We start from the raw sequence: 27,427 nt of genomic DNA, 5'->3' as shown, positions 1-27,427 counted from the left end.
AATTACTCTCATGCTAGGAGCAAGTATTAAATGAATAGATTCTGGGTTAATACGAGTTAAGCTCAATCGACAGCATTCGTGGTAATATGTTGATAACCACAAAAAGTAATTTCAACTCATCCAAAAAAAAAAAAAAAAAAGTTACCATGAGGTATTTTCAATGGAAGTATGCAGAAATGTGAAAGTAAAAAAAACAAAAAAAACATGAACTCTTAAGTCAAGACTTGTGTATTTGAGCTTTGTAAGTTTTTCTCATCATTTTAGTCATTTAATGAAGTTGTAAAATACAGAATAAGTTAGTAAGCAATTTGTTCACGCTAAAATCATATTAGCATATTCTCTTGTATGAGTAACAGTATTTACATTTGAACAGATTCGATTGAGCTTCTGTTTGTTCGCTGAAAACTTTATATGTGAATAAAAGCCTAAATTCCGATCTGTTCATTATATAAACCGATCGAGTCTCTTCAGAACATTTGGACAAAACCAATTCATTTGGATTAGGTTTACAATCTCTTTATGAACTTTTTGAAGCGTTAAAGTGGTAGTTTGTCAATGGAGGGACAGAAAGCTCTCAGATTTCATCAAAAAGATCTTCATTAGTGTTTCGAAGATGAACGAAAGTCTTACGGGTTTGGAACGAAATGAGGGCGAATAATTAGACAGAGTTTGAATTGGATTTTGGAATATTCCTGTAGCACAACCTAACTTGCATTGTGTAGTTGAATATGCCAATATGCAAGTGCCAATGATGTTGACGTGTATCTGTACGTCTGTAAACTCTTTATTTTCAATCAATCAATCAATCAATCAATCAATCAATCAATCAATCAATCAATCAATCAATCAATCAATCAATCAATCAAATCAATCAATCAATCACCTAAGCGTCTTTGAGCCAAACAAATTCAATCAGCACACATTCCCTCTAATCCTACAGCAGCAGACATGTGATTGAGTCTTCAAGCCGGGAAGCCTTTATCTACAGTGGGCTCTCCTGTAGGCCCAGCATGGAGGAGAAGCAGCCTATGTGGGCCTGAACACAGGGGGGGGCGACTGGGCTTCAAAAGCCCCCGAGGAGCTTTGGGGGTGTTGCCAGCAGGAAGAGAAGTGACTTCACAGCCTTACCTGATGGGGTTTTTGGTTTCAGTCGCCACCGCTCGGAAGCCCTCTCTGACCGCGTCCTTCTTTTCAAGTGTCCGTTTGAAGTGGGCGCCAGAAAGGTCACAACCCTTGCGGTCACAGCAGGTTCGGTGCAATGGCAGGCGGATGGCCGCAATCTATCGCTAGTGCTAAAGCTATCAGGTCGTCTTCTTTTGTTTTGTTTTTTTGGTCTGTTGGTTTATTCAAAAGTAAAGAAGAATGTAAAGCTTTCAGATCCAGTGCCTGGGCACCACTAGTAAGTCCCTTGGCAAGGGCTTGGGATGATGTAGTCCTATAATTCCAGGTATTTCCAGTTTTTTCAAAGCTATGAGACCCGGTTTTGAGATTTGGTTTGAAGCATCCACAGTCTGTGGAAAATCCTTTCGGAGTGATAGCGCCACCTAGGGATAAGAAATAAAAACAAGCTATTAGCATTCAGAGCAAAAGTTCTTTCATGCAACCGAACAAAGGATGAAACAAGGAACAGATTTAATAGATTCTAACACAGACGTATAAACACACACTTTGCCTTTTAAAAAGCAGAGCCGAGAGGAGGTGAGGCCATTGTTAGTTATGCTCCGTAAGTGAGTGCAGATTTTTCGCTTTGCGTGCTCGTTCCCCTTGAGAAAGAGCCGGCTAAATCTCTTTCAGGAGGGGAGGACACAGAACAATATGGCTTCTATCAAGTCTTTTGAATTCTGTAATAAGCTGTTTTAGAGAACAGAAAATTAATATATAATTATTTTTATTACTGCTGCAGGACAAAACCTTATGATTTTCCAGATTATATTAAGTAATAAATGCATTTCTTTGAGTAATTTTTCCTCTCGTGGCATTACAGGCTCTGTCTCTCCATAAAAGAAGAAGAAGAAAAGAAAAGAGAAAAGAAAAGAAAAAAACAACGAAATTTCCGGAGAAACTTAATTTCCCCCATAACCAGAACAAGACATATTCCTGTAATAACATGCATAATTGTGCACTCTGCAGAAGATCTCTCATACACAACAACAAAGCCACTTAGACAGTACATATTTATTCACATGTCAGTTCCAACATTGAAAGAGAAAAAAGGAGGAGGGAAAAGCAAAAGGGAACGCCACATGGGGCTGGGATAGAAAGCCGAGTAAATGTGTCTATCATAGGCTGTGGCTCTGACAGCTCTCGCCTGTGCTGCTTGGGCTTCAGTTGAGGGAATAAAGGACAGAGAAGGAGACAGACTGTGATTTCTGAACGGTCCCCCTGGAGTCGCTTCTATTTGGCAACATTTTTATGATTATTTTTACCTCTGTGGATAGAGCAGGGTTAAAGATGCTGTTTAATTGTTCCCAAGAGCTCTTATTAAGTTGTTGATGAGGAGCTCCAGGGAGAAGCACTTAAAACTGCAACAAAAACAAGCAGTCGAGGCAAGCACACTTGTGAGGGGACGGAGGAGGAGGAGGTGCGACGGGTGTTCCGAGATTGAGGATAAATGGATGGAGTGCGGAGGTCTAAACTTTTTCGACGCCGGCTTACGTCTGGTCTCTCTGCGCCAGGGCCGTAACCTCTTTAGGCATAGGGGGACCAGTCCCTGCCGATAATAAGAAATGGCCAAACCTGTTCTCCTCAATAATTGATATTTGTGATGCTACTCTGCTTGTTTGGATGACAAAAATTGAGTCTGCCTCCAGTGAGTACTGTTAGTGGTCTAACATTGTTAGTCAATGTCAAAAAGATTGAGATGGTGAGAAGGTGGGCTGTACTGTTCACAGAAGTCAAACATGATGCATCAGTTTTAATGGCGAAAGAGTGAGGCAGTGATGCAAACCACAAACTATGTGATTCATGTAAATTGTATCTGAATGTGACAAGAAACATTAACAGAGCCTTTTTAAACATATTAGGTATACAATTATGATGGAATATTATGGGCAAACTCTAGTCGTTCTAGTCTAAATTCTGGTCATTTAATGATATTTTTTCCCTTTCTTTATTCCCTTAAATTTCTTTAAATCTTTATGTCTGTTTAATTCTTTTAAAGGGTTAGTTCACCCAAAAATGAAAATTCTGTCAGTAATTACTCACCCTCATGTTGTTCCAACCCCGTAAGACTTTCGTTCATCTTCATAACACAAATGAAGATATTTTTGATGAAATCAGAGAGCTGGATCACTCCTCCATAGGCTTCTTAAGGGATCGAAACTGGCCGGCCCAAAAGTTATGAAAGACATCGTTAAAATGGTCCGAGTGACTACAGTGGCTCAATCTTAAGTTTATCAAGCGTCGAAAATACTTTTTGTGCGCAAAAAACAAACAAAAAGAACGACTTTATTCAACTACTCTGTAAGGCCGTGATATTTCACGTAGTGAAACTACACAAAGCTTCTAGGTTGTACGTCACGCATCACACACATGACCAGCGTCGGCCAATAGCGAGCCTACGTGTGACGTGCAACCTAGAAGCTTTACGTAGTTTCACTACGTGAAATATCACGGCCTTACAGAGTAGTTGAATAAAGTCGTTCTTTTTGTTTGTTTTTTGCGCACAAAAAGTATTCTCGACGCTTGATAAACTTAAGATTGAGCCACTGTAGTCACTCGGACCATTTTAACGATGTCTTTCATAACTTTTGGGCCGGCCAGTTTCGATCCCTTAAGAAGCCTATGGAGGAGTGATCCAGCTCTCTGATTGCATCAAAAATATCTTAATTTGTGTTCCGAAGATGAACGAAAGTCTTACGGGGTTGGAACAACATGAGGGTGAGTAATTACTGACAGAATTTTCATTTTTGGGTGAACTAACCCTTTAAATAAAAGCATCATAGCCTATCTTTGGTGGCCTGGCTATCTGGCAAATGACAGATGGGAGTTTTGCGTGATGCTAGTATTAGAGAAATGACGCTCTACATATAGTTCTACACATATAAACAAGTGATCAATATTGATACTTGATAAAGGTCTGACTGCAATAAGAAAAACTATTGTACTGTACTGGTTAAAATTGACAACACTAAGGGCCAGATTTACTAACAGCTTCCAGCGCAAACCCTCTTTTGGCGTTTAAAAACTGCTGTCAGGATTTACTAAAGACACGCAGTGAAAAATTAGAGCTGCAACCGGCGTGGACGGGGTTATTTTTGCGGCTGACCTTATTGCATATGCAGTTGTGGGAGTTTTTTCTTTCAGATGAAACATTTATGGGAGGAGAGTATTTAAATGAAACATGCAAGGGGATTTACTAAGGTTTGCGCTAGTCAATTTACAGGTATTTGCGCAATTATTTACCGCCCCCCAAAAAAGCATGTCTTAAACCAGACGCTGCTCTTGGTTGATTGCATTGCAATGTTCTTTATTGTGCGATCACGAGCAGAACTTTCCCCTCCCATCTGCGTTTTTTGGAATAGCGCTCAGACGCTAATTTGCCCTGTTTAGGAAATGTTTCTAAAGAAGTTCAATCGCATGGGTGTGTTGTAAACACATGCATCCTGAAAAGCACCTATGCAGTGCTCTCTCGGGCCATACCTCCCCATTCGCACCTTCTCCACTGGGCAGACTGTGGCCTTACGCTGGGCGGAGCAGCGGAACGGAGTGGATCTGGATCAATACCCCAGCCTGCAGCGCAGCAGGGCCGCGGGCAATCCCTGACCTGGGCTATTGATCAGCCGCTCCTCGGCTGCCAATAGCAATGTGCTAGATGTGACACAGGGGCTGAGAGCAGACAGGCGGCTGAGGGATGGGGGAATGTGTATCGCCAGTGGCAGCCCCACAGCACAGTGAAGATAAAAGTCAATTCCACTTAACCAAATCACTGACAACTAAATAGTTAGTGGACGAAGGAATGTGCAAGGTCTCAGGTGGTGGCAGCTGGCTGCATGGATGACTGGGAAGCCGGGATTCCCAGGATTCCCCTCACCTGCAGTGGGAAAGCCCTACAGTAAATAGGTGTGTAGCGCATGACCAGGTCTAATCTATGGAAGCATGTTTCCACCACGGAATAAAACAATTTAAAAGATATTTGCGACTTTTTATCTCACGATTCAGACTTTTTTTTCCTCCGAATTGCACGTTTATATCACGCAATTCTGACTTTATAACACACAATTGCAAGTTATAAAGTCAGAATTGCAAGATATCAACTCGCATTTGCAAGTTATAAAGTTAGAATTGCGTGATATGAACTCAAAATTGCGAGAAATAAAGTCAGAATTGCGAGATATCGCAATACCGACTTTTTTCTCGCAATTGCGACTTTATATATCACAATTCTGATTTCTTTTCTCAGAATTGTGAGATATAAAGTCACATTATAAATACAATCAAATTTCCATTAAAATATATATATATATTTAAACTTGGCAAGTCTTAAGTTTCTTAAAGGTTCATTAAATTAAATTAAATTAAATTAAATTAAATTAAATTAAATTAAATTAAATTAAATTAAATTAAATTAAATTAAATTAAATTAAATTAAATTAAATTAAATTAAATTAAATTAAAGACATAAAAATACATATTTAAATTGTTACATTTCTTGGTAAATTATTTAGACATTGGGCATTCGTCAAATAGATTTAAAGATCTGTGCATGTTTGCGTTCAGCACTCTCAGGCGGTGAATCTAATCCATCTTCCAGGCAGCCATTAGCAGTCCATATCAGAGTAGTTTACATGTCACTTTACTGCTCCACTGCCTGTTCATTGCTATTCTGTAGCCAATGGCCTGCTTGTCCATTCAACACCTATCTAAGGCTTCATATCTCTTCCTTTAATTACTGACTGACAGGAAGGCAATACTGAACACTTCATTATAGAAGCAGCCCAAAGACCTGATACCATAGCCCAAGTCTCTCTGGTCAGTCCGACATGCACTGCCTAGGTCAGCAAAGGTCAGTCACCCTGAATTTATCAGGCAGTGGTTGACCGAGCCCAGCCAGGTCATCGTACAGCAGGGGCAGTGACCTTGGCTGACTGCTTGCATCACGTATTGATCCAGTCGTTTATGTCAAGGCCACACTAATCACCAATAGCAGAGTCTCTAAAGGACAGTTAGGCACCAATGGATGTGTCTGCGACTGGAGAGAACACAGAGAAAAATGAGTTGCTTATGAAAATGACTCAAATAATTGAGAAACTTGGTTTACTTTAAAGGTGTTGTCACATTTGCGAATAGTTTCTAATCAATTTCTTAATAATTTCGCGATATATGAAGCACAGCTCACAACAGTCACTTTCAAACCAAGCACCTTTCTGTATGTCAATGCAGATAATTTGCATGACCAACTTAACCCGATGCAAAATTTGCATGGGGAAATCTTTAGTCCTCATGAAATCACATGGATTCCTATTGAAATGACTGGATTTCACCCGCAAAATTTCGCAGAGAACTGGTAAATGTGACCACACAGTAAAGTCTTAAAATTAAAATTGAAATGTTTGATCATTCTGGCATTACTTACTCATGACTTTCTGTCTTCTATGGAACACAAAAGTTAAGTATTTTCAATCCAGTTCATAAGACCAGTCTGAAAATCAGACAGATCAGATACTTAAACTGTGATCCCAGTGACCCAGTGATCCAGTGATCCAGTTGCAGTGGTTAACAGCCCATTGGAATGGATGATTATTGGTGAATAATGGCATATTTGTCACCAAAGCATTGGAACATGGCATATGGACTGCACTGTAAAAAAAAGAAAGTAAGTTATAGCAGGACGACAAGTGTCTCTTGCCTACCGTGAGCCCATTTAGTTTTAACAGACCACCTAAATCCTAAATTAACCTGGAAAATTTGACATTAAGTGTAACTGGGACATGAATTTACATGTGATTTGCAAAAAAATAAATAAAAAATCTGTCAGGAATTGCCTCATCATTTCAGAACACCACTGCATGCCAATTCAATTGTGTGGAATAGAGTGACTAGAACAATATTCAAAATTTCTCCAATTATGTTCCAGTCACACAGGTTTAGAATGGCATGAGGGTGAGTAAATGATAGAATCTTCTTTCTTTTTTTGTCAGATATCAATCTTATAAACACCAAAATCTAATGTCCAATTAAATTCCAGGAAATTGCATCCCTTTGAAACCAGTTTATTTAAAGGGACACAGCGGTAATCATCACCTGAACAAATCAGTGTTAGATACTCTCATAAGCCTAAACTGTTTGCAAGATTAAGTATCTGTCAGCTTCTGTGTAGACCCGGCTTCAATGGTGTGCAGGAGAGCGCTTCTGAGAAAGTTTCAGTACAAACGTGTGTGTATTTGTGTAACCGAACTTGTGTTTCCCTGTGTGTTAGCGTAGCATAGTGCCAGCTGCTCTTCAGATCTCTTTCTCGCTCGGCATCGCTCGCATTAAATGACAATAAAGGTCGGGAATCTGCGGAGCAGGAGAGACGAGCAGCCATTTCAACCCTTCTTGCTTTATTACGCTTTGTTCCGTTTAATCAAAAAAGTGATGCATACAGATAACCCCTTTAAAAAAAAAAAAAAAGACCTGATAAACAGAAACGATTGCATCTCTAAATAATAAATGATATCCTGGCTTCATACAGACACTTATATAAGGGGAAAATAATTGAAGACAACAATGTCCTATAAGAGACCCACTTGAGCAATGCTGATTCAGAAAGCTTCCTGACTTCAAACGCTCTGTCATAAAGTATGGATAATCCCTTAAGAAAGGCGTGCGTCTGTTTACAATTTTCTTCTAATTAAGGCTACGGAATAGGGCGATCTTTGTTCAAATTGATGTGCGTTGGTTGGATTTTGGCAGAAAACTGTACCATTGGAAAAGTGTGTGTTTGTGAGGGGGTTACGAAGTAACGAAGTAAACAATAACACCCTAATACAATCTCAGTGTCTGAATAAATATTCTTGCATCTGTCTACATATGACACACTTTCAGACAGGAAAACAGTTTTTCAAAACAACAAATTAACCGAGTCTTTTTCTAAACAATAACCCGTTTTAGACAGTAATCCCAGTGGTCTACCTGAATCCAAGAGTATCTCAGACACTGCATCAAAATGAAGTTTTGACCTCAATTTGTCTTGACTTCCCTCAAAAGCTGGGCACTTTCTTATCTTAGTTGTGTGTGAATTTAAATCGGTTATGGAACAAATCAATCAGCGCAACAAAGAGCAAAACAGCTCCAAAATAAGCCCCAGAAGGAAAATGGGGACAATTACATTTGGACACATCCCTCATGATATTCCCTTTAAAGGACATGTCACATGTCAGTGGCTGGATATCAACAACAGTTTAAAGAGATATGAGCGATGCGATCCCGAAGACCCACGTGATGGTTTATTTGAGGGTGCTTGAGAGAAAGCTGGATCACGCAAAACTTCTTCACAGATAGACATGGAAATTATTATTAATGTAAAAAATCATAATAATAGTACTAAACAAATAATGTTTTGTGGGCTGTATCAGGACTCTAACCACCAGAGACGTTTAGAATAGTGGACAGTCTTTATCAGTTTTTTAATGACGTATTTTTATAATTAAATTTTGAATATGTAGTTTACACCCTTACTTCCTAAAATTACTTCCATTAATGTTCTCCAAATAAAGGTTCATGATCAGCGCAAAAGTGGGTTGCAATGCAAAATACAACTAAATGCATTTACAGTAGATTAGCAAATAAAAATCTAAAGGGGCTATATGCTCCATATTTCTTTTATTGTTAATGTTAAAGGCATGTGTTCAAATTCAACTGTGTTTTGCCACAAATTCATTTGTAACTTGATATAAAATAGACAAATTAGGTAGATGTTAACATGGGTAGGTTATGAAACATCTCAAAAAATCATGAACAATGCAAAAGAAAAAACAGACTGCATTAATTATGGGTTCACTTGGAAGATATGTATATGACTTTTGCTTAATATTATGTTTAATTACATTTTTAGTACAATTTAAGTACAATTTTAGTACTGTTCATTTGTAATGATAGAAACCAGACACAAGATGCTCAGATGGATCAGATATGTGACATCCTCAAAAATCATAAAAAAAATAAAAAAAACAAGCAAAATAAACAATTTTAGGACTCTGACCATTTGATGTAAAAATCTGGATCCTGAAATAAAACCTGTTTAAAAACCTCAGGTCTAATACAGCTTTAAGATCCTGAACTAAAAGATTTTGCATTAAACACACAAATAATCATAATCATAAAAAATCAGGTGGCCAAGAAATTTTTCGTAACCGTTTTTGTGAGCAAAGCCTTTTTATCGGTGCACCATGAAGCCCATCAAAAACACATTTGAAAACACTCCTTGGTTGGTTTGAAAGGCAGATAAAGGCTTAAGATAAGGAATTAAGAGTGAGATTATTGGTGAAGTTTGTGAGACAGTGGTCCATGTGTCTGTGTGGGGGAGATTTGAGGATTAAAATAAGCTGACCCTTCATATTTAGTGCCATGTGTGAGAGATTAATCTAACTAGCCCAGATCACATTAGACCTTATCATTGTGCAGAAGATCTCACTGTCGGCCAGAGCACAACCCATCCCCTGCTGTTGGATTAGTGACTGAGAGACACGCATATGTGTGTGTGTGTGCGTCCTGAGACTCCTGACCGAGCTTTAACTGACAAAGGATCGCACCTATACTAAAGCAGGAGAGGACCTCAAACACTTCATTAACACCTTGAGCCATGCAATCCAGACAACCTGTGGCGAACGCCGATCACTCGGGTCTGTTTCATTGGCCTGTTCTTGCCCTCATGCCAAAGAAAAAAAGAGGCAGTTCATTGTTCATCAAGCTATGATGGTGACTAAAACTCTTCACCTTCTCCCGACCTGCGTACGTTTTAACATGTCCGACACTAGAGGAAACCTTCTTTTGACACATCTCAACCCATAAAAATCACCTCGCTGCCAGCTATCCCTGACTGAAAAGCCCAGGATCTGCCACCTCCACGCCACCATTGGGAGCACAGTGTCGCTGATACATTTCAGCCCTGTTTACACCTGGTATTAAGATGCGTTTTGGTCGTTCGGATCACAAGTGAACGACGCTGAATACAGGTGTAAACGGGGTCTAAAACGTTTTGAGCTTGTCCACTTTCGACCACTTCCAGAGGTAGTCGAAAACGCATTCGACCGGATTGCTTTCGCTCATGTGGTCGAATGCATTCGAACTCTCCACCTACTGACCTAATGCTTAAACATTTTGGGAAGCGCTCTAGCCAGACGGGATGTAAACTTTGAAGTTTAGTTTGAAGAAGAAAAATGTACCAAGCACAATGTTCTCTCACCATTACGGATTTCTAACACACACTCACAGCGTTCGGCTGGTCTTGACCTGGTCTTTTTCCGTCTTCTCCGAGTTCATATGTAAATTACGTGAGCTTATTTCGTCCATTAGATCGAAAGTTTGGGGGGGGGGGGGGGGGAATGACATTTTCCCACCCTTAGACCCTTCCCTCAAAGAAATCAGGACAGAAGTGATTGAAAGTGGACAAAAGAGACGGAATAAAACACCAGGTGTAAAGGGAATGCGTCTCCCTCGTCTACTTGTGATCCGATCGACCAAAACTCATCTTAATACCAGGTGTAAACAGGGTCTTCCATCCACAATGCGGCCAGATGCCACTGATAACATTGACAAAATTAGATAACGGACACTTTCTGTTGCTGCAACAGTTTCGTATCAAATCATATTAAAGGCCGACAACTTCAGGACTGTCTTTGAAGTTGGGAGGCAATTTCGAGCCTTTTGGATTACAGAGCATAAAGCAGGGTTTATTTTTACAACCTCCATTATTTCAAATTGTAAATATTCAAATCCTAGAATAAAACCCCTGGCTAAGTGGAGACAATCTGCGAAAAACAACATAGCACACCTCAAATAGTCTGCTTTTGAAAACGAAATTATTATGAAGATTAACGACGAATTCTATGCGGAGATGTGTGTATGTGTGTGTGTGTGTGTGCGGACACCGCTGAAGCAAGCCGGATAGTTTTCTTTGTGTGTTCTCGATTTGTTGTTGTCTTTATTTGTTTGAGTGTTTTGACATTATTTTGCATGCGCTGCTCTTGGCTGGAATTAATATTTTGGTGGGCTTGAATATTAATCTGGCATCAGAGCTGGGATTAGAGAACTATTGTTCCTTTACAGCTGAGCCCCCATAGCGAGATGACAAACACAAAGACAATCTTCTCTGCCCTGCATCTACAGATAACAGTCAGACCCTTCTCTCTCGATCCTTCTCTTTTCCTCTCTCACTTTGGCAGAGGAAGGGTGGCGGAACTTTCCATGGTAAATTTGCACGGCAATTGTGCCCTTAAACCATGCTGCTTCCCCCAGCTTATACTGTGCATTTGACAGAGTTTATCAAAGAATACAATGGGGTTATGCTTGCCTTGAACCATTCTTCTCCGGGCAAGAACAGTAATTTAAATGCACCAGTGCTACTGAAGGGAGCGCTTTGGAAAGGGGAGAAATGAAAACGCGTTACAGAAACGTGCCGCATTACGACACTGACCTTTCCTGTCCGTATAGTCTACAAACAGCTGTGAACCTCCTTCTTCTGGGCTCTTTGTACATCAGACGGCTGGACCGGTACAGGCGCGCCATGCCTCAATCAAATATTCTTGTCTCACTTTTTCTCTCTCGTGTGTGCTTGCCAGACAAACAGAAAAGCACGAACACGCGCATTCGATCTCGCGCAAATACTCTGAACGGGAATAAATACACGAGCAAAACATACACTAAACTCTGCCAGACTCTAAACACATGCAAACTGCTGCTTTCCACAAACACTCCCGCACGGTCATATACCGAGGGCTCCAAAAGTGCTGAATTTTACATATAAATCACATCATTTTTTCTTTTATTTTCATAATATGACATAAGTCATCAGCCAACGCATTCTCATCCTTTGGCGTCATAGGTGACGCCATATGACATTTCGTCGAAATCTTACGCACATGGCATCCTTTAGCGTCAATATAACACGCACTGTTATGGGTAGGTTTAGGTCTGGGGTAGGGTACGGTTATGACGCCTTGGGATCTGCGTCTCATATTCACGCTAAACGATGCCATGTGCGTCGGATTTAGACGAGCGTCACCTGTATGACGCCTTGGGTTCTGCGTCTCATATTGATGCTAAAGGATGCCATGTGCGTAAGATTTCGACGAAATGTACAAAGCGTCACATGTATGACGCCAAAGGATGAGAACGGGCTGCATCAGCATAAAAGATTGAATTTTTTTTTTAAATGGGTAAAAAAGTTGGTCATGAATTTCAGAATTTCCAACGCTATCTCACGACCAATTCGTACGTATTTTACGAGGAGGCTAATTCATGCGAATTCGTACGACCTCACTCGTACGATTAGTCTATACCCCAGGGGTCAGGGGTAGGTCATTCGTACGAACTCATACGAATTGGGCAACTCGTAAAATACGTACGATTGAGCAAGAATTCGTACGAAATAGCCACCTCGTAAAATAAGTACGAATTGCCGTGAGATCGGGTTGGAATTTCCACAGCTCTCGAGCTGCATGAAATCCACGAGATTGTATAAAACCTGATGATCACATTCTCCAACATAATGTTAAAGCCCTTGCTTCGATGGAATTTTGTTCAATTTATTTCTTTGTTCGGTGTCAAAAATTTTTTTTTTTTTTTTTTTTTTAAATAGAAAGAAAGAAAGAAAGATTAGACCCCACTTTACAGACATGAAAAAAGCTGAAATGCACGCATTTCCACCCACTTCAACAGAAAATGACACAAGAGTATATGTAGCTGACAGATCCTTGATTTAAAACCTCTTAGAAAACAAGAGTCTGCATGCGAGTCTATTCTTATGCCACATATTATAACACAATGGCTCACTTTCCATCTTTGCCCAAGTTAAGGCCCATGCAGCACTTTCTCAAGATGGATGTCAGAGAACCGCTCAGCCCATTGGATGATCATAGACGTTCTGTCAGGGAATTGTCAATTCAAATGGGAACACTACGTGTCTTTAGTTCTGATGCACGTCTACATGTGTGACCTAGAGGCACTGTGCTACTTGAGCATTAGCAAGCACTTGTCAGAAACAGCAGGAGGGGTGGAGAGAGATGGGAAAGGAGGTGGAGAAAAAAACAGAGAAATCAATGAGAAGGCAAGAGTAATATTTAACAGAGAAAACTTGGGGCATCAAACAACATATGAAAAGCAAAGGAATATTTAAACGGACAAAAAAGGCCCATCAGAACCATAGCCTGCTGGTTAGGACTGGTTCAGATGTGTTGAGCCACTGCATGCGCTCATGAGCAAAGCTTATATAAACTGTGGCGACAAAAGCATTGAGACCAATACACCACAGGCCTGTGAGTGGAAGGAATATACTAAACAAGTAGACAGAGCTAAACTAGAAGTCAAAATGAGAATTTAAAATGAGTGACGCATGGCTAATCAATGAAATGGGTGTTTACGCGTCAATCCGCCTAGATCCTCCCAGATTGGAAGGGGTTAATGGGAAATCAATAACGGAGGGATACATTCATGGATGAACCGAATAACGCAAAGGGAGAAGGGAAAACAGTGAGTGTGTATAAGGGGAGGGAGGAGCAGATAGGGCCCATGTATTCTGTGATAGCTACACACTTCCCAGATGTTATCCGTCACTCAAGAGAAGACTCCTGGTGACCAGATGTATATGTGACGAACACGCCACATTCTCACATTAACAGAGGTCAAGTGTGAAAATATTCATCATACATGCGCACACACGCATACACATTATATTTTCTTCATCCCAAAACAGCAAACATAACAAAAATGGCATGCTACAAATAAATTAATTTTCAATATGAATTTCAGATTAAATATATCATATTTTTAATAGGTTATATAATAAATACACAATAAACCTACAACAAAGCCAGAAGCTCAGACCTGGGAAAGTTTCAAGCAAAGTGTAACTTTACAATTTGCTTCAAAACCGCAAAGCTTCATGGTCTCCGCTTATGCCTATTCATTAACTCCTTAATCACTATGACAGCTGTTTATAGCATCTCCGCCAAGAGGCAGGAAATTATCAATTTTTTTATTTACTGTTAACAAAGACCCTCCGCATCATGTAAAAATAAATAAACACGAGGATGATAAGGCCGGGAGAAACACAATGCCTTTAATTTGTGCAAAGCTACTTTAGGTTGATTTTTTTTTTTTTTTACCCAAACTAGCTAAGTGGATTGAGAAAAAGAGTTAACCACTTTTATCATTTGCCGAAGTGACGAATCTGCTTTTCCTTTGTATTACCCCCTAAATGCATGTTCTGTTTCTCTCTGATAAGTTATGTTGTCTAAAAACATCCATGCTTCTCCAGCGCTTTGTTCGTCAGAGGAACTTCATACCCAGGGATTTACTAAACACAATTCATCAAAGTGGAACAGCAGTGTTTTTCTCCCTGCTTTCCTAATCCCTTTTTGCCACAGATGAGAGATTTGCTGTTCAGACTCATTAAGATTAGAAACGTTTTTGCCAGAGTTATTTAAGAATGCAAAGTTCCCGCCGAAGACAGCACAGAGTTCACGGAGAAGGGAAATCTCATGGAGATGCTGTGTTCTTTTATAACGTGACCACCGCGGCTCGCATTTCCGCGCTCCGTGTCATGCTGAGCGCTAGCTAGTGAAACGGCTCTCCAAAACACTGAACTCATTAGGACAGACAGCAAATTATCCATGTGTCTGACAGCGGAGTTGAGTTGCAAAGTTCAAGGCAAACAATGGGTGAATCAACATTTCGAGAAACAGCTCGAATCGTGATAATTGAAACGGCTACAGAGCATGTATCATATGTATGGTCGGCGGCCGGGGGAAAAGGGTGCAGCGTGTGTTTGTTTTGGCGGCTGGAGTGTCAGAGTTTTGGCTGAGAGAGCTTGTGTTTTGTTTAGGAATGTAGGGTTCTTTGAGAGAGCTGCAGTAGTGGTTTGGCGTAGGAGGCCAAAGTCCTATGACTAAAGAAGCAGAGGTCTTTGGCACAAAAGACCAAAATCCTAGTGTAATAATCCTCTGAACACGTGTTACATTTATTCATTGATACATATATTTTCCATGAAATTTCATTTTTTTTGTGTTTCTTTTTAGCTAAGCAGGCAATGCTCTTTGAACAGGCTGAGAGGTTTTGTTTGGAAGTACCTTGGCTTGGTGGTAATATTTTGATCCAAAGAATGCTGGTTTTAGGTTTAGGAAAATAGTTATGAAATAAAAACAGTCAGAGGGGCCATTACACAGGACAAGTTCTCGCATTCCATCAGCGCTATTTGTTTAATTGTTGGCCTAGGTAAATATCCACTAGACGAATGGATTTGGTTGTTACGCTACATCTCACATTTTTTAGCATCTCACGCCATGGCTTTAACGGGGCGTCCATTTAAAAATTGCTCAATTTTTGAGAGCATCAGTGTTAGATTCAAAACAATGGATAAGCATATTAATTTTTACATATAGACAACCAATTATTTATGGGAATTAACGCACCTATTGTAATATGCAATTGTTTTAATGCATCCTATGCAAACAACCAATAAAAGGGCTACTTGATTTGAATTAAAAGATAATTCTTAAAGGGATAGTTCACCCAATTTTTAAAAACAAAATTCTGTCATTAATTACTCACCCGCATGCCATTCCAAACTTGTAAGACTTTCGTTCATCTTTGAAACACAAATGAAGATCGTTTTGATGAAATCTGAGAGTTTTCTGCATGTCTCTCCATTGACAGCTACGCAACTACCAATTTGACGCCTCAAAAAGTTCATAAAGAGATCGTAAAACGAATCCATATGTATTTAGTGGTTTAGTCCACATTTTCTGACGAGACTCGATCGCTTTATATGATGAGCAGATTTAATTTCGGCTTTTATTCACATTTAACCATTGAAAATAATTTTCATTTTTTTGTAAACTATCCCTTTAAATAGGTATGTCTTAAATTGAAATGTGTCAACTATAAAAACATGTCACATTTTCTCTTAAGACAGAAATAAGTCATGGTTCTGGGCCATTTACCATAGTAATACCATTGGCATGGACGCTTGGCATGTGGGCATTGGGGAGCTTGTGGTCTATTAGCATGTGAGCAGGGGCAGGTTTTCAGAGGGGTGGATTTCAGGGGGAGCAGTAGTTTTTTGGCCACTTTTACGCTGCAGAGGGATTCATACACCAGTGCTGTATGAACACACAGCTTCAGTCTCGGCAGCTTTCCCAAACTTTCCAACTCCAAGTGTCGCAATCTGGTTCCATTTTACAGCTGGCCTTGAGATTGTAACAGAGCCCCTTTCTCCCCCTCCCAAACCACATATTTAATCCCTTCGCTTATGTCAAACTTAATTACGGGACCTTGTACGAAGAAATAACAAGTGTGCCTTGTAGGAGAGGGAGCGAGGGGGGTTTCGTGAGGAAGAGAGAAAAATGGGGATATGGAGAAAAAAAAATTAAGGGCTAAAGGGAAGGACTGAAAATCTATCAAGACATAAAACGGAGGGTAGTAGTTAACGGAAAGGAAGAAAAAAGCAGACATGCGGTGGATTTGTTACAAAAACTCTGTTTAATACCAGACAGTACAGCCAACAGAGTTGAAAAAGAGAATAACCCAGTTTTGCTTTTCATATTATCTGGGATATCATTTATAAATCAAGTTCACTTTTGGAAAAGACTGACATATTTCACTAAAGCTTAAAAAGAAAGAAAAAGTGACAAGGAAGGCACGGTTGCCTGCATTCAGTAAAGATGATGTTCTGGTTCTGTAACAAATCATTTATGGTTTAATTTCATTCATTTCTCAAATATATATTTCGGAAAGTAAATCGAAATTATCATGAAATAATTTTTTTGAAACAATTTTTTTTAAATACAACTTAAACTAAATATAAATGGGCCATGATGGGTGAACAGTTGATTTAACTTCAAAAAGTTATTTTATTTAAGTAATTTACCTTTTTTCTTATTTTTGGTTGGAATTAAATACATTTCTCACTGCAACTCTTTTACATTTCTATATTTTACATTACGTTACTTTGAATTACAATTCAAATTTCACTTTGCTGTTATTCCAATTTAACATCTGGTAGGTTGTGGCCATATTGTACAATCTAACTCATGAACTGAAAAGGAGCCAGTTTTTAAATTCCACATTTTGCCCAACCCTGCCATTGTAGTTGCAGTGTCAGAAGGACTGGATGTTAATGACTAACACAGTGACAAAACCGCCTGTAGGTATACCGTGGCTTTAGTGCTTAACATAACAAATCTTCAGAACTTTGTTACCACTGGCTACCAGATTCATTCTCACCATCTGCCTCTCTAAAGAGAGAGAGTGTGTGTGTGTGTGTGTATATGTGTATGAATTTAAGAGTATGTTTGAGTGTGTGTGTCTGTGTAAGTATTTACTATTCAGAAGTGGAACAGTCAAGAAGAGTGATGTTTAGTCTGTCAGTTTAAAACTATTACCTCAAATTCCAAAAATGTGAGCTAAACCTGTCTCACACTGACACGGAAGACAGCGCTGTGAAGAGCAAGCCTTTGAAAGTCAAAATCAATTTTCGGTGGGGTAAAACAAACGCTTCATCTGAGTTCTACGAACCGGATTTCTAACACTTCTAAAAGCACATATTCATACAATCTTTATAAGGCAAAAACAGACTAAATGCAGTGTAAAAGTGCTTTGAAAGAGAAGGATGCACCGTAGAGGCTTAGGTATAGCGGGATGAAACAGTCAGTAACTCTCCTTAGAGACACAACAGAGAGACAGACAATTACAGTCTCAAAGGAGGGCTGGGGAAAAAAAAGTCAAGAAGAAAGAACTCTTCCCCTCCGCCGTCAGCTTTGACTCTGCCCTGGCCTGCTGTCCGTCCTCAGTGGTTCCCAGGGTGGTCGAGCAGCCCAGGGCAGGGCTGAAGGAGACGAGATTCCCATGCCATAGGCGGTGGGACTGGCGCGCCACCCGTAGTTATTTATAGGCGGCCTGCACCGAAGGGCCAGGAGAGAGGGCATGATTGTTTTCCTTTCCATTCCCCTGGCCCACTCACCCGGCCTCACACAAGGGTGGTAAATATATACCCAAACACTGGGAGCTGTGCAGAAGGGGGAGAGAGACGGGGAGAAAGAGAGAGCAAGAGACGTGTAGAGAGAGACAGAGACGGAGATGTGGATACAAGAGCGGGGATCAGTCATAGCTCTTGATGAAAGGTGTGCTTGATTTGGACAATAGGTGAGATCCCTGCAACATTATAAAATATAGTTTCCAGAAAGCATGACTGCCCAGTAGTCACAGACATAAGCGCATTAATGTCAACGCGTGTGTTTAAAGGAATATTTTATTTGGTAACACTTTATTTTACAGTCTCCTTGTTACATATGTTACTTGTACTTACCATAGTAATAACAGTAAATGATGCATAATTACATGCAACTAACCCTCAACCAAATCCTAATCCTACCCTAACCCTATGAGAACAGTATAGTAATTGCTTAATATTACTCAGTACTTAAATATATAATTACACTTTAACAATGACACCTTGAAATAAAGTGTTACCCTTTATTTTAAGGTGTCAGTGTAACAGTGTAATTAAGTACTGAGTAATAATAATTAACTACATGTACTTACTATAGAGTTAGGGTTGGATTAGGATTTGGTTTAGGGTTAATTGCATGTAATTATGCATAATTTGTAGTTATTATTACAGTAATTACATGTAACATGTAATAAGGACACTGTCAAATAAAGTGTTACCGAATTTTTCAAACAATAACATAAAATTCTGTCATGGTTCACTTTTATTTTTATTGTAATAAACTCTTTCCCATACAACAGTAATTCAAATACCATACGCTTTTTAATCACTAAAACCACCACGTATGACTTGTGCACTATATTTCAAGACTTGGCATGTGACAGTTGCAGCTCTGCAAAAAAAATGTCATAGGTCTGGAGAACCAGTGGTTGATATTCGTGACATCCTACACCAAATTTGGGTATGTTCCTCACAGAAAGCTACAGCATTTTATGGCTTCAGAAGCCTTGGAAAATAACACACAATTTGTATGAACTCATTTTATGTTGCCAGTATAGACAGTCCATGGTCGTTGTATTGCCGTATATACGTTTTATGGAAAAGAGCTGCGTGATTAATAGCAATACATACTATATAAAATCTCGGCTGCATGATATTAAGATGTTATAAACACTAACATAATGATTTTCTGTAAAACAATGTGGATTGTGAAAAGTGCTACTGACTTGATTAAACGTAGCCATGATTTGTGACCAGCAAAAATCTGCTTAACTGGTCATTTAAGAAGCAGGGATTGAATGAAGACCTTTTAGGGAACAGAAAAAATTAAGAAAAGGAGGAGGGAGGGAATAAGAGTGAAAAGGCAAGGAAAACGAGACCACCGATTCCTCTGGCCCAGGAACACCAAGACTCAGCAAAGCTCTGGTCCTGAAGACCCCTAGCAAAGCGAGACCTGGCTCAGCTCAGCGTAGATCCATTCGGCATGCAGCCCCGCCAGACCCGATCCACACGGGACCCGAGTCACCTAAAGCCACCAGCAGAGCAGCCTGGAGCGGTGGCCTCTGGGCCCTTCTGCAACTGATGTCTGAAAGAGTCTGCCAGGATCCAAACATCAGCCCCTGCCCACCCCCTTTCTCCTTTTCTCATTTTCTCTCTTTCTTCTTCTCCTCCCAAGCATGGGAATTCCAGAGTGACATTATTACTATGATCAAAACAGACCCTATAAATACCAAAAGCTATGATGAATATAACAGCAATTACAGAGGCACCGATAATTAGAGCAGGAGGAGAGGCAGAGATGGAGGAGCAGGCATTGATGTGCACTGTTTTTGTGTTTTAGGGGGTATCTGAGTGTATGAGAAATTAGGGTGGTAAAGGAATTGCTGCTGATGGTATTCCTCTCAATCAGAGCCTGGGGGAACATATACTCTTGCCTTTTGCTCCATCGGTCTGCTCGCTCTCTTTGTCTCTATTCTTGCATCTTAAAAAAGGCATCAAACATCTGTTTTTGTAATGATCACTTAGCCAACAAACAATTAATGGTCTTCCTTCACAGATGTTCCTAAAGTTTTTTTTGTTTTGTTTTTTTAAACGAGACGGCCGGGGCCAGGAGCCTGTCCCAGCGGAGACCCAGTGAACTTACAGCTGCCTCTCCTACTCTTTACTTTTCCCTCGTTCAAGCCAGACCTCCATTTCCTTCCATTTCTTTCTTTCTTTCGCCCTCTTTCGTTCCCTCTCTCTCCTCCTCTCTGGCCCGTCCACGAAAGCATTGCGTCACCAGGATTCCAGAGCACTGGCATCTGTTTTTTTTACGCTTGTGGGAAAATAGCAGCTCATGTTTCCTAAGATGCTTCTCACATTCCTCACCCCGTCTCCAGATCACACGGGCCCAATGAGTGGGCCGCACCAGGAGCACAAACACAGCGGAACGGTTTGATAAAGTATGGAGTTTTACTAACAGAGAACGAGCAAATACCGAATAGTTTTTTTGTACATGTTTGTTTTCTGTGCTCAACAAGGTTGTCAAGGTGATATCTAGGACACAGAATAATTGCATATCCATGTAGTGACATTTTTCAAGTTTCATACTCTTCATTTGTATTAATTTGTATAATCAGTATTCATTGAGGTCATTTGCATTCTGGATGCAACCCAAAGGTCACTGGATTTAAAGGCTTTTTAAAGGCAGTATTCAACCATAATAGAACTAACACAGAAGCGAAAAAATTCTAATTGAATGTCAATGTTAAAATCAAGAATTTATAGTAACAACTGGCCAAACGGATTCAATGAAACTATGAGAGTCAAAAAGATCCAAATTAAAGTGTAAATATGATGTATTAACAGTAAAAGAAGAATTCAGATCTTGACAGTGTCTGAAAATGTAGCATTGATCCCTTTGATAATAAATCAACAGCTGTATATCACTGGCTGTGCTGGAAATGTTTTCAAAGTACTTCACATTTTTGGAATGGGCAAGGTGAAAACAAGGGGCAAAATCCATTTGAAAGTGAGCATCACAATGTCCTACAATTGGAGTACTCTTGAGTCTTGATAACATAACAGTAAAAATGAATGCCTAGTTCAGTCATGAAACTCTACTGAAAAACTGAATGGTTCTTCCAAATCGGAAGCCTAGACAATCAATCTTTTTTTCCTATGTACACAAACGTATTTATTTTGTTCCAAACCTGGCCCAGCTCAAGTACTGCTTGTCCTGAGAATTTTTTTTAGGCCTCCTCCTCCCCAGCACCACCTGTCTAGATCTGCTACGAAAGGTTTTTTCCCCCGAACAGCCTCATAAAAGGAAAGTATTCAGTTGCTCACTTTCACATGGAATGACCCTCTGAGTAGTGTCTCCTTTCTGCAGTGCCTTCGATGGGTGCTATATATGAAATATAGATATATGTGAAGTCCTGAACTTTAGCTACTACGCCTCTAAAAGGTCTTTCTGGTCAAATTGATGTTTGAACACCTTTCCCTCCTGTGCACCTCATGTACTGGGCAGAGTTTTCAGATGGAGTACCACCATTATTGGCTTAACTCAATCAAATCTCCCATCCACAACTATCCTTATGCAAAGCCTAGTGGGAGCCATCTCCTGAGCTTAACTCCACAATATTCAATGCATTACAAGGCGCCTTCCTTCTAAATCTTTAATGGCGGGGGGTCGAGTAGGTCCAATTAGGAGTTGTAGTCTTCAGGGTCTGAAGACTGGAGGGGTGAGGGTGGGCAAAAGCTTCTTGCATGGACACAGAATGTAAGGAGAGGGGGAATAGTCATCAATTAGCACCAATGAATCTTAACCTCGCTAATGACCGCTGGGTCCATGTCTAGAGGTCTGCTGGTGTCTGCTGGGATGGCGGGGGGTACAGTCTTCATGCACGTCTCTGGACGTCACAGACTGGCCTAAGGCGATATGCTAAGCCCTCCCCCATTTCACACACACTTACTCATTTACCCCCTGTCATAACACCAATTGAGGGATCTGAGCTACATTGAGATTCAATGCATATCCATTCCACGCCACAACCATCTCCACAAGAAACATTATTTCATTTAATATATTATGCATTCAGCTTGAAAAAGTCTGCAAGGCAGTGTGGCATGTGTTAATGTGTGTGTGGGAGAAAAACTCAATTTCCATCTTAGGTCAAGGGCTTTGGCAAGCATGTGGCTACACCATGTTTGGGGATTGCAATTTACTACGGTAGGAATATGTACAGTATAATGCAATGAAATTAATTTACTAAACAGTGATTTAAATAGGATTTCACTTTTTTGAACCACTGTATCTCTGATTTAAACAGTGAACCCCAAACTGCACTGAAAACAAGACTAGAGGTCCAATGTCCAAACAGTGAATGAGTGCGAGATTGTGCTTGCATGCCTATTGGTTTCTGGTTTTCCCGCAGCAACTCAGGCCTGGAGACAGCTTTGCTCCAGATGTCAGTTGAACAATTTTTGTTTGTTCATGTGTCCTGCTTTATGAACCCTTCCTCAGAGAGGGTTCCCGCTTTCCGCCGGAGTCTTCAAGTGGCTCAATTAGAACACAAGACAGCCCTTGTCTTTGCCAAACTGGAATCAATTTAGAAAAGCAACCATTTCACCTCAGATTAAGCCATCCAGTGTCTGTTCTATGGCATGTTGACCTTTGCTAGGCTCTCTCTTGTTCTATGGAGACTGGCTGGCCAGATGATGCGCTTCCCTAATTAAAGGCCTTGACGTCAAACTCCCAGAGCTGCCTGAGTGACTTATGTTTGAACCCCTAGCCACAGGTCAGCAGAAGTCTTTCAGGAATCTCATCGCTGTTTCGTCCACCCAACTCTTTTTTCTCACTGTCTATTTCCTTGTGAATTCCATTGATTCTCTCGTGCTCCTATTAACCTATTTTTCCTCATTCACAAGCACCCACTCACTGCATTTTAGTTTGAATTTTGGACACCAGCCACAGGCGTCCAGTTGGCACCGGGCTTTATCTGCTGGAGGCTTTGAAGGCGGTTGAGCCACATCAGGCATTGGCTTCCTTTGACTCCCTCTTCAGACAGGACACGGAGGCCAGAACACTCACAAACAAACACTTTCACTGATCATGAACAGCAAGATCAGACATGTAAGACTGCCTCCCGCGGAGAGACCGAGAAGAAAGACAGGCAGTGACTTCGCGCAGCGAACCAGCCTTGTAGTCTTGGACAGTAAGCCTAGACACAGCTAATAGACAGGGCGACCGGTGAAGAGGCACCTCTACATGTTCAACTGAATCCTCTGGCCTTTTATACACACTTGTTTCGTTACGCTAGGAATGCGCTCCGCCTGACCCCAGGGCACTCATCCAATCAGCTCGCTATCTCCTGAAAGGGCCTCCATAATAGTGACATTTTTCCACCTCGTCAATAAGTGGTGAAAGCCAACCTCCACCCGCTACTTGACCATTTAACTTCTTTGTGAAAAGGCCCTTTCTTTCTTCCTTCCTCTATTTCTCGCTGAAATCAATAAAAGTGGAGCGAGGAATAAGGCTGATCCCGAACTCACATTAAGCGAAGCGAGAGAGAAAGAACTAGAAAAAATAGACCAAGGGAGAGATGTGGTTTTTCCATAGGCCTTTATACAGCACAGTCCACAAAAGCATATCATCATCATCAACTCTTACTTACTATTCAGCACACACCGAGGACACATTTACACCCACAAACACATGCACAGATTTATGACTCATACCATGGATATAGATAAATATACATTTGCACGCCTTATACACAAAGGGAAATACTTGTGTGTGTGTGTGGGGGGGGGGGGGGGGGGGGGTATCTCAATATACTTTACTGGCTGCAATGAGACTAAATGGAGAGAAAATTGAGACTTTTACTTTAAGTAAGTCTCTTGCTTCTTAGATGTTTCTCTTGAGACAAAGACCTGAGGAATCTCCTATTTGGTCTAGTGAGAAGTCGTAATAATTTCAATGACATGTAGAAATCATAAGATATTACCCAAACCTAAACTTAACCATAATGCACAACCCCTAAATATAACCATAATTGAGTATCACAAACCAACAATGAACACGTTTTGCTAGATTTATTAATCTAGGTTAATGCTAATTTATAAATGCACTATTGTTCATTGCTAATTCATGTTTGTTCTAAATCAAATAATGTGAATTTATAAAACATGAAAAAATGTATTAGTATGTATAAAATAAGCATTAACCATGACTAAGAAATGCTAGTTTGTGATGCATTAACTACTGTTAAAAATTCAACCAAATTTCAAAATATCAAACTTTTTTTTTCATCTCAAATTTACACGTTTATTGTTGAGAATATGTGAATATGCTAGCATCCAGCTATGGGGTATCCTTGATTAAATTATGCTGAATGCAAGAAGAGACAACTTTTATATATGCATGTAATTGTGCATAGCTATAATAAACATGCAATTGTGCATATATAATAGCAAAATCTAAATAAGTACTTGAATGAAACATATCTGAGAACTCTCCTGAGATATGTAGAAGCACCCTCTGAGCAATACATTTGTCCTCTGACAGACAGAGAAAAGGGAAAGAACAAGAGAGAAGGAAGATTTGAAAAGAAACAATGAGAGTGAGAACGATAAAAAGATAGAAATCCGCAACTCTGAATCATTAAAGAGATATCTACAAACAGACAAGCACTCTTGTTAGAGTTTCCTTTATTTTGCTGCTAATGATATACACTTGGCCATCACTCATTTGCCAGCTGTGTTCACACCTCATCACTTGTGCACAATGATTGACAATAATGGCGGTAGAGTGAAAACAAAATGTCTCCCAAGGAGGGAGGGAAGTGGAGGAGAGATGAGCGCGTTAGGTTTCGTGAGCGCACATGGATGCTACGATGAGCATGGCGCTTTGTTTGGTTCCACTGGCTGAGCTGAAATTGATTTCTGTGTGAGGCACGCACACCCCAAGCCCCTCTGCATTCTGATGGAATAAATAAAACACCCTCTTATGCACCGTGAGGAAGGGAGGGGGCATATGAAAGAATAAAACGGGAGAGAACAGAAGCGAAAGGAAAATAATGAAGAGAAAAGAAGGAAAAGAACCAGGAAAAGGAGTGAGAGGATAAACACTGAGACGTTACAGAGATGAGATGGAGAACAAAAAACTGGAGTGAGGTATATAGATCTAGGGCCTTCTTTTACAAACAGAATGGGTGACCTAGGCTGGTCTAGTATGGTGGACCTTATTTATGATGTAGTGAGCCAAAAATGGGTGACGGGTCTGTTCTGATTGAGTCTTGAAAAGCAGGAAAATACAAAGCTAAACGCAAATAATAAAATACAACGCGTATATAATAATATATAACTCAAAATATAGTCAAGCATAGTTAGCATAGCAACATACACATCCTATCAACTTTTAAATAGGGACAAAAACAGTCTTCCCATTTCCTTTGTTGCTGACGTTAAAGGCTGTGCATCCAATCAAACTGTACGGTAATGCAAAATTTTGCACAAAAATAGTGTTCATGTTTTCCTAGTTTTCGTATTTTTAGGCACTTCATGCTAATATGAATAAATTCCAGTGGGGTTAGCATTTCAAAGCAGACCTGATGCTAAGACCATCTCTGGTCCAATTAGTTGGGAGGTAAGTAGCTTTTATGGTTAATTAAAACCACCACCTTAATTAAACAGACTCCCCTTGATGGCTTGACCAATGTGACTTTGCCCAAGGCTATCAAATACAGTGTTTCAAGGCTAGTGCCAGAGGAGAAGCGCTAGGGCCGCTAAACACTAATGGTGTGAACCTACTTAAAGATAATATATTATCTTAAATTCCATCCATCAAAAAAACAACAAAAAACATTACAGACACAGATAAGTTCCATGTGGTGCGTGGCAATGCAAAAACGGCACTGAGGCCACATCAGTACTGGCATATATACATTTTTAAACAATGCATTACATGCTTAAAAGTTGATCATTGTGCACAGCCACATAAAACAAGACACTGACAAACTAATAAAGTTTAAAGTAATGATCAACCATTTCATTTACACAGACGCTGCAGTGCTGCCTCTGATGCTATGTTATTAAACTAGCTTATTCCATTTATTTTGGCGGGTTGGTGGATTCAACAGCTATTATGCAGAATCTTCACAAGGAATTTGAAAACAAACCACCTCAATTTGCTAAAGATTTGAGTCTACACAGAAAAATGATATGCACTGAAATGCAATCATGAGATACTCAGCCCTACTAAATACACCATATGGAAAGGCTATATTTTTGTGACTGAAAACTTTATAGCAATAACTTGTAATCTTCTTTCTAAATTTGCTAAACTACATGGCAGCTGCTGATAAATTTAAAGTATTAAAGCCTGATGCAGCAGTTTAATTGTTCTAGGTATCTTTCCATCATCTTTGTAAAGGGGTGCGGATCAGATTTGTTCCTCAAACACTGATGAATGACTGATGAATGCTAATGATCCTGTACTGTCAGGACTGTGGGGATGTCAAGGACGAGTCCTTCTCCATGAATGGAGCTCCAGATGAAAAGATTAGCAGTGAGCTGAGTTTGCTGTGGTTCGCATCTCCAAGTGCGAGGTGGGAAAACTTGTCTCTAGGATCCGCAGCGCCATTCGGAGAAGTAAGCTCCCAGCACACGTGCTCAGGGACAAGGGCAGCACTCAGTGTGTTTTATTCTGAGATCTCCCAGCACAAGCTCACACGGGAACAGGGGGATCTGTGGGGACGTGTTGTTTGATAATGCTGATGTAGTTGGAGCACGGTCCCAGGAGTCACACAGAGAGTCGGTGAAATGGAGCAGGGTCCAGAGGGTATTCCATGCCAAAGGGAACCTACAAAGCAGGTGGGCCGGGAGTACGGGTGTCCTCGTGTAGCAAGAAGCGAACAAGGGGAGGAGGGACGACATGACATGACATGGGCTCGTTAAGAGCCTGGCACTGCCTGCCGCCTGTTAATTTATGCAAATGAAGGTTACTGACTCATGGGAGGTGGGATGTCGGGGGGCGGGTGCTGTCACAGTTTGGCTGGCAGCCAACGGTGTGCAGTAAAAACGGTGCCGCTGCTACGGCTTGTGAGGCTGGAAAGTTCGCCTGTGCGCCGCAGGAACGAAAGCGGGGAGCTGCGTACCAGAACAACGTACCCCGTTAGTTGCCTGGCAAGGCGGGCAAAGAAGCGACCAATCACGGGCACGCTGCCTCCTCTACCCCGGCTGAATGGCATCGCCCTCACGGCCCTCCCCTCGCTCACGCTCCTCCTCTCCACCCCATCGCTC

At 40.5% G+C, this 27,427-nt stretch overlaps 1 protein-coding gene across 1 annotated transcript in view; it reads right to left on the bottom strand.

Annotated features, from left to right (window-relative positions):
- zfhx3b (zinc finger homeobox 3b) overlaps positions 1-27,427 on the bottom strand; it is a 243,566-nt gene that overhangs the window by 164,358 nt on the left and 51,781 nt on the right. The window contains exon 4 of the mRNA XM_056265742.1: positions 1,129-1,544. The gene's annotated coding sequence lies outside the window, so the exon portion shown is untranslated. The remainder of the gene's footprint in view (positions 1-1,128; positions 1,545-27,427) is intronic.

The sequence above is a fragment of the Rhinichthys klamathensis genome, unplaced genomic scaffold (assembly GCF_029890125.1).
Source record: "Rhinichthys klamathensis goyatoka isolate OS25496 unplaced genomic scaffold, OSU_Roscu_1.1 h1tg000240l_1, whole genome shotgun sequence".
Taxonomy (NCBI): domain Eukaryota; kingdom Metazoa; phylum Chordata; class Actinopteri; order Cypriniformes; family Leuciscidae; genus Rhinichthys; species Rhinichthys klamathensis.
The sequence above is the reverse complement of the archived record's forward strand: the minus strand, read 5'-3'. Positions and strand labels throughout refer to the sequence as shown.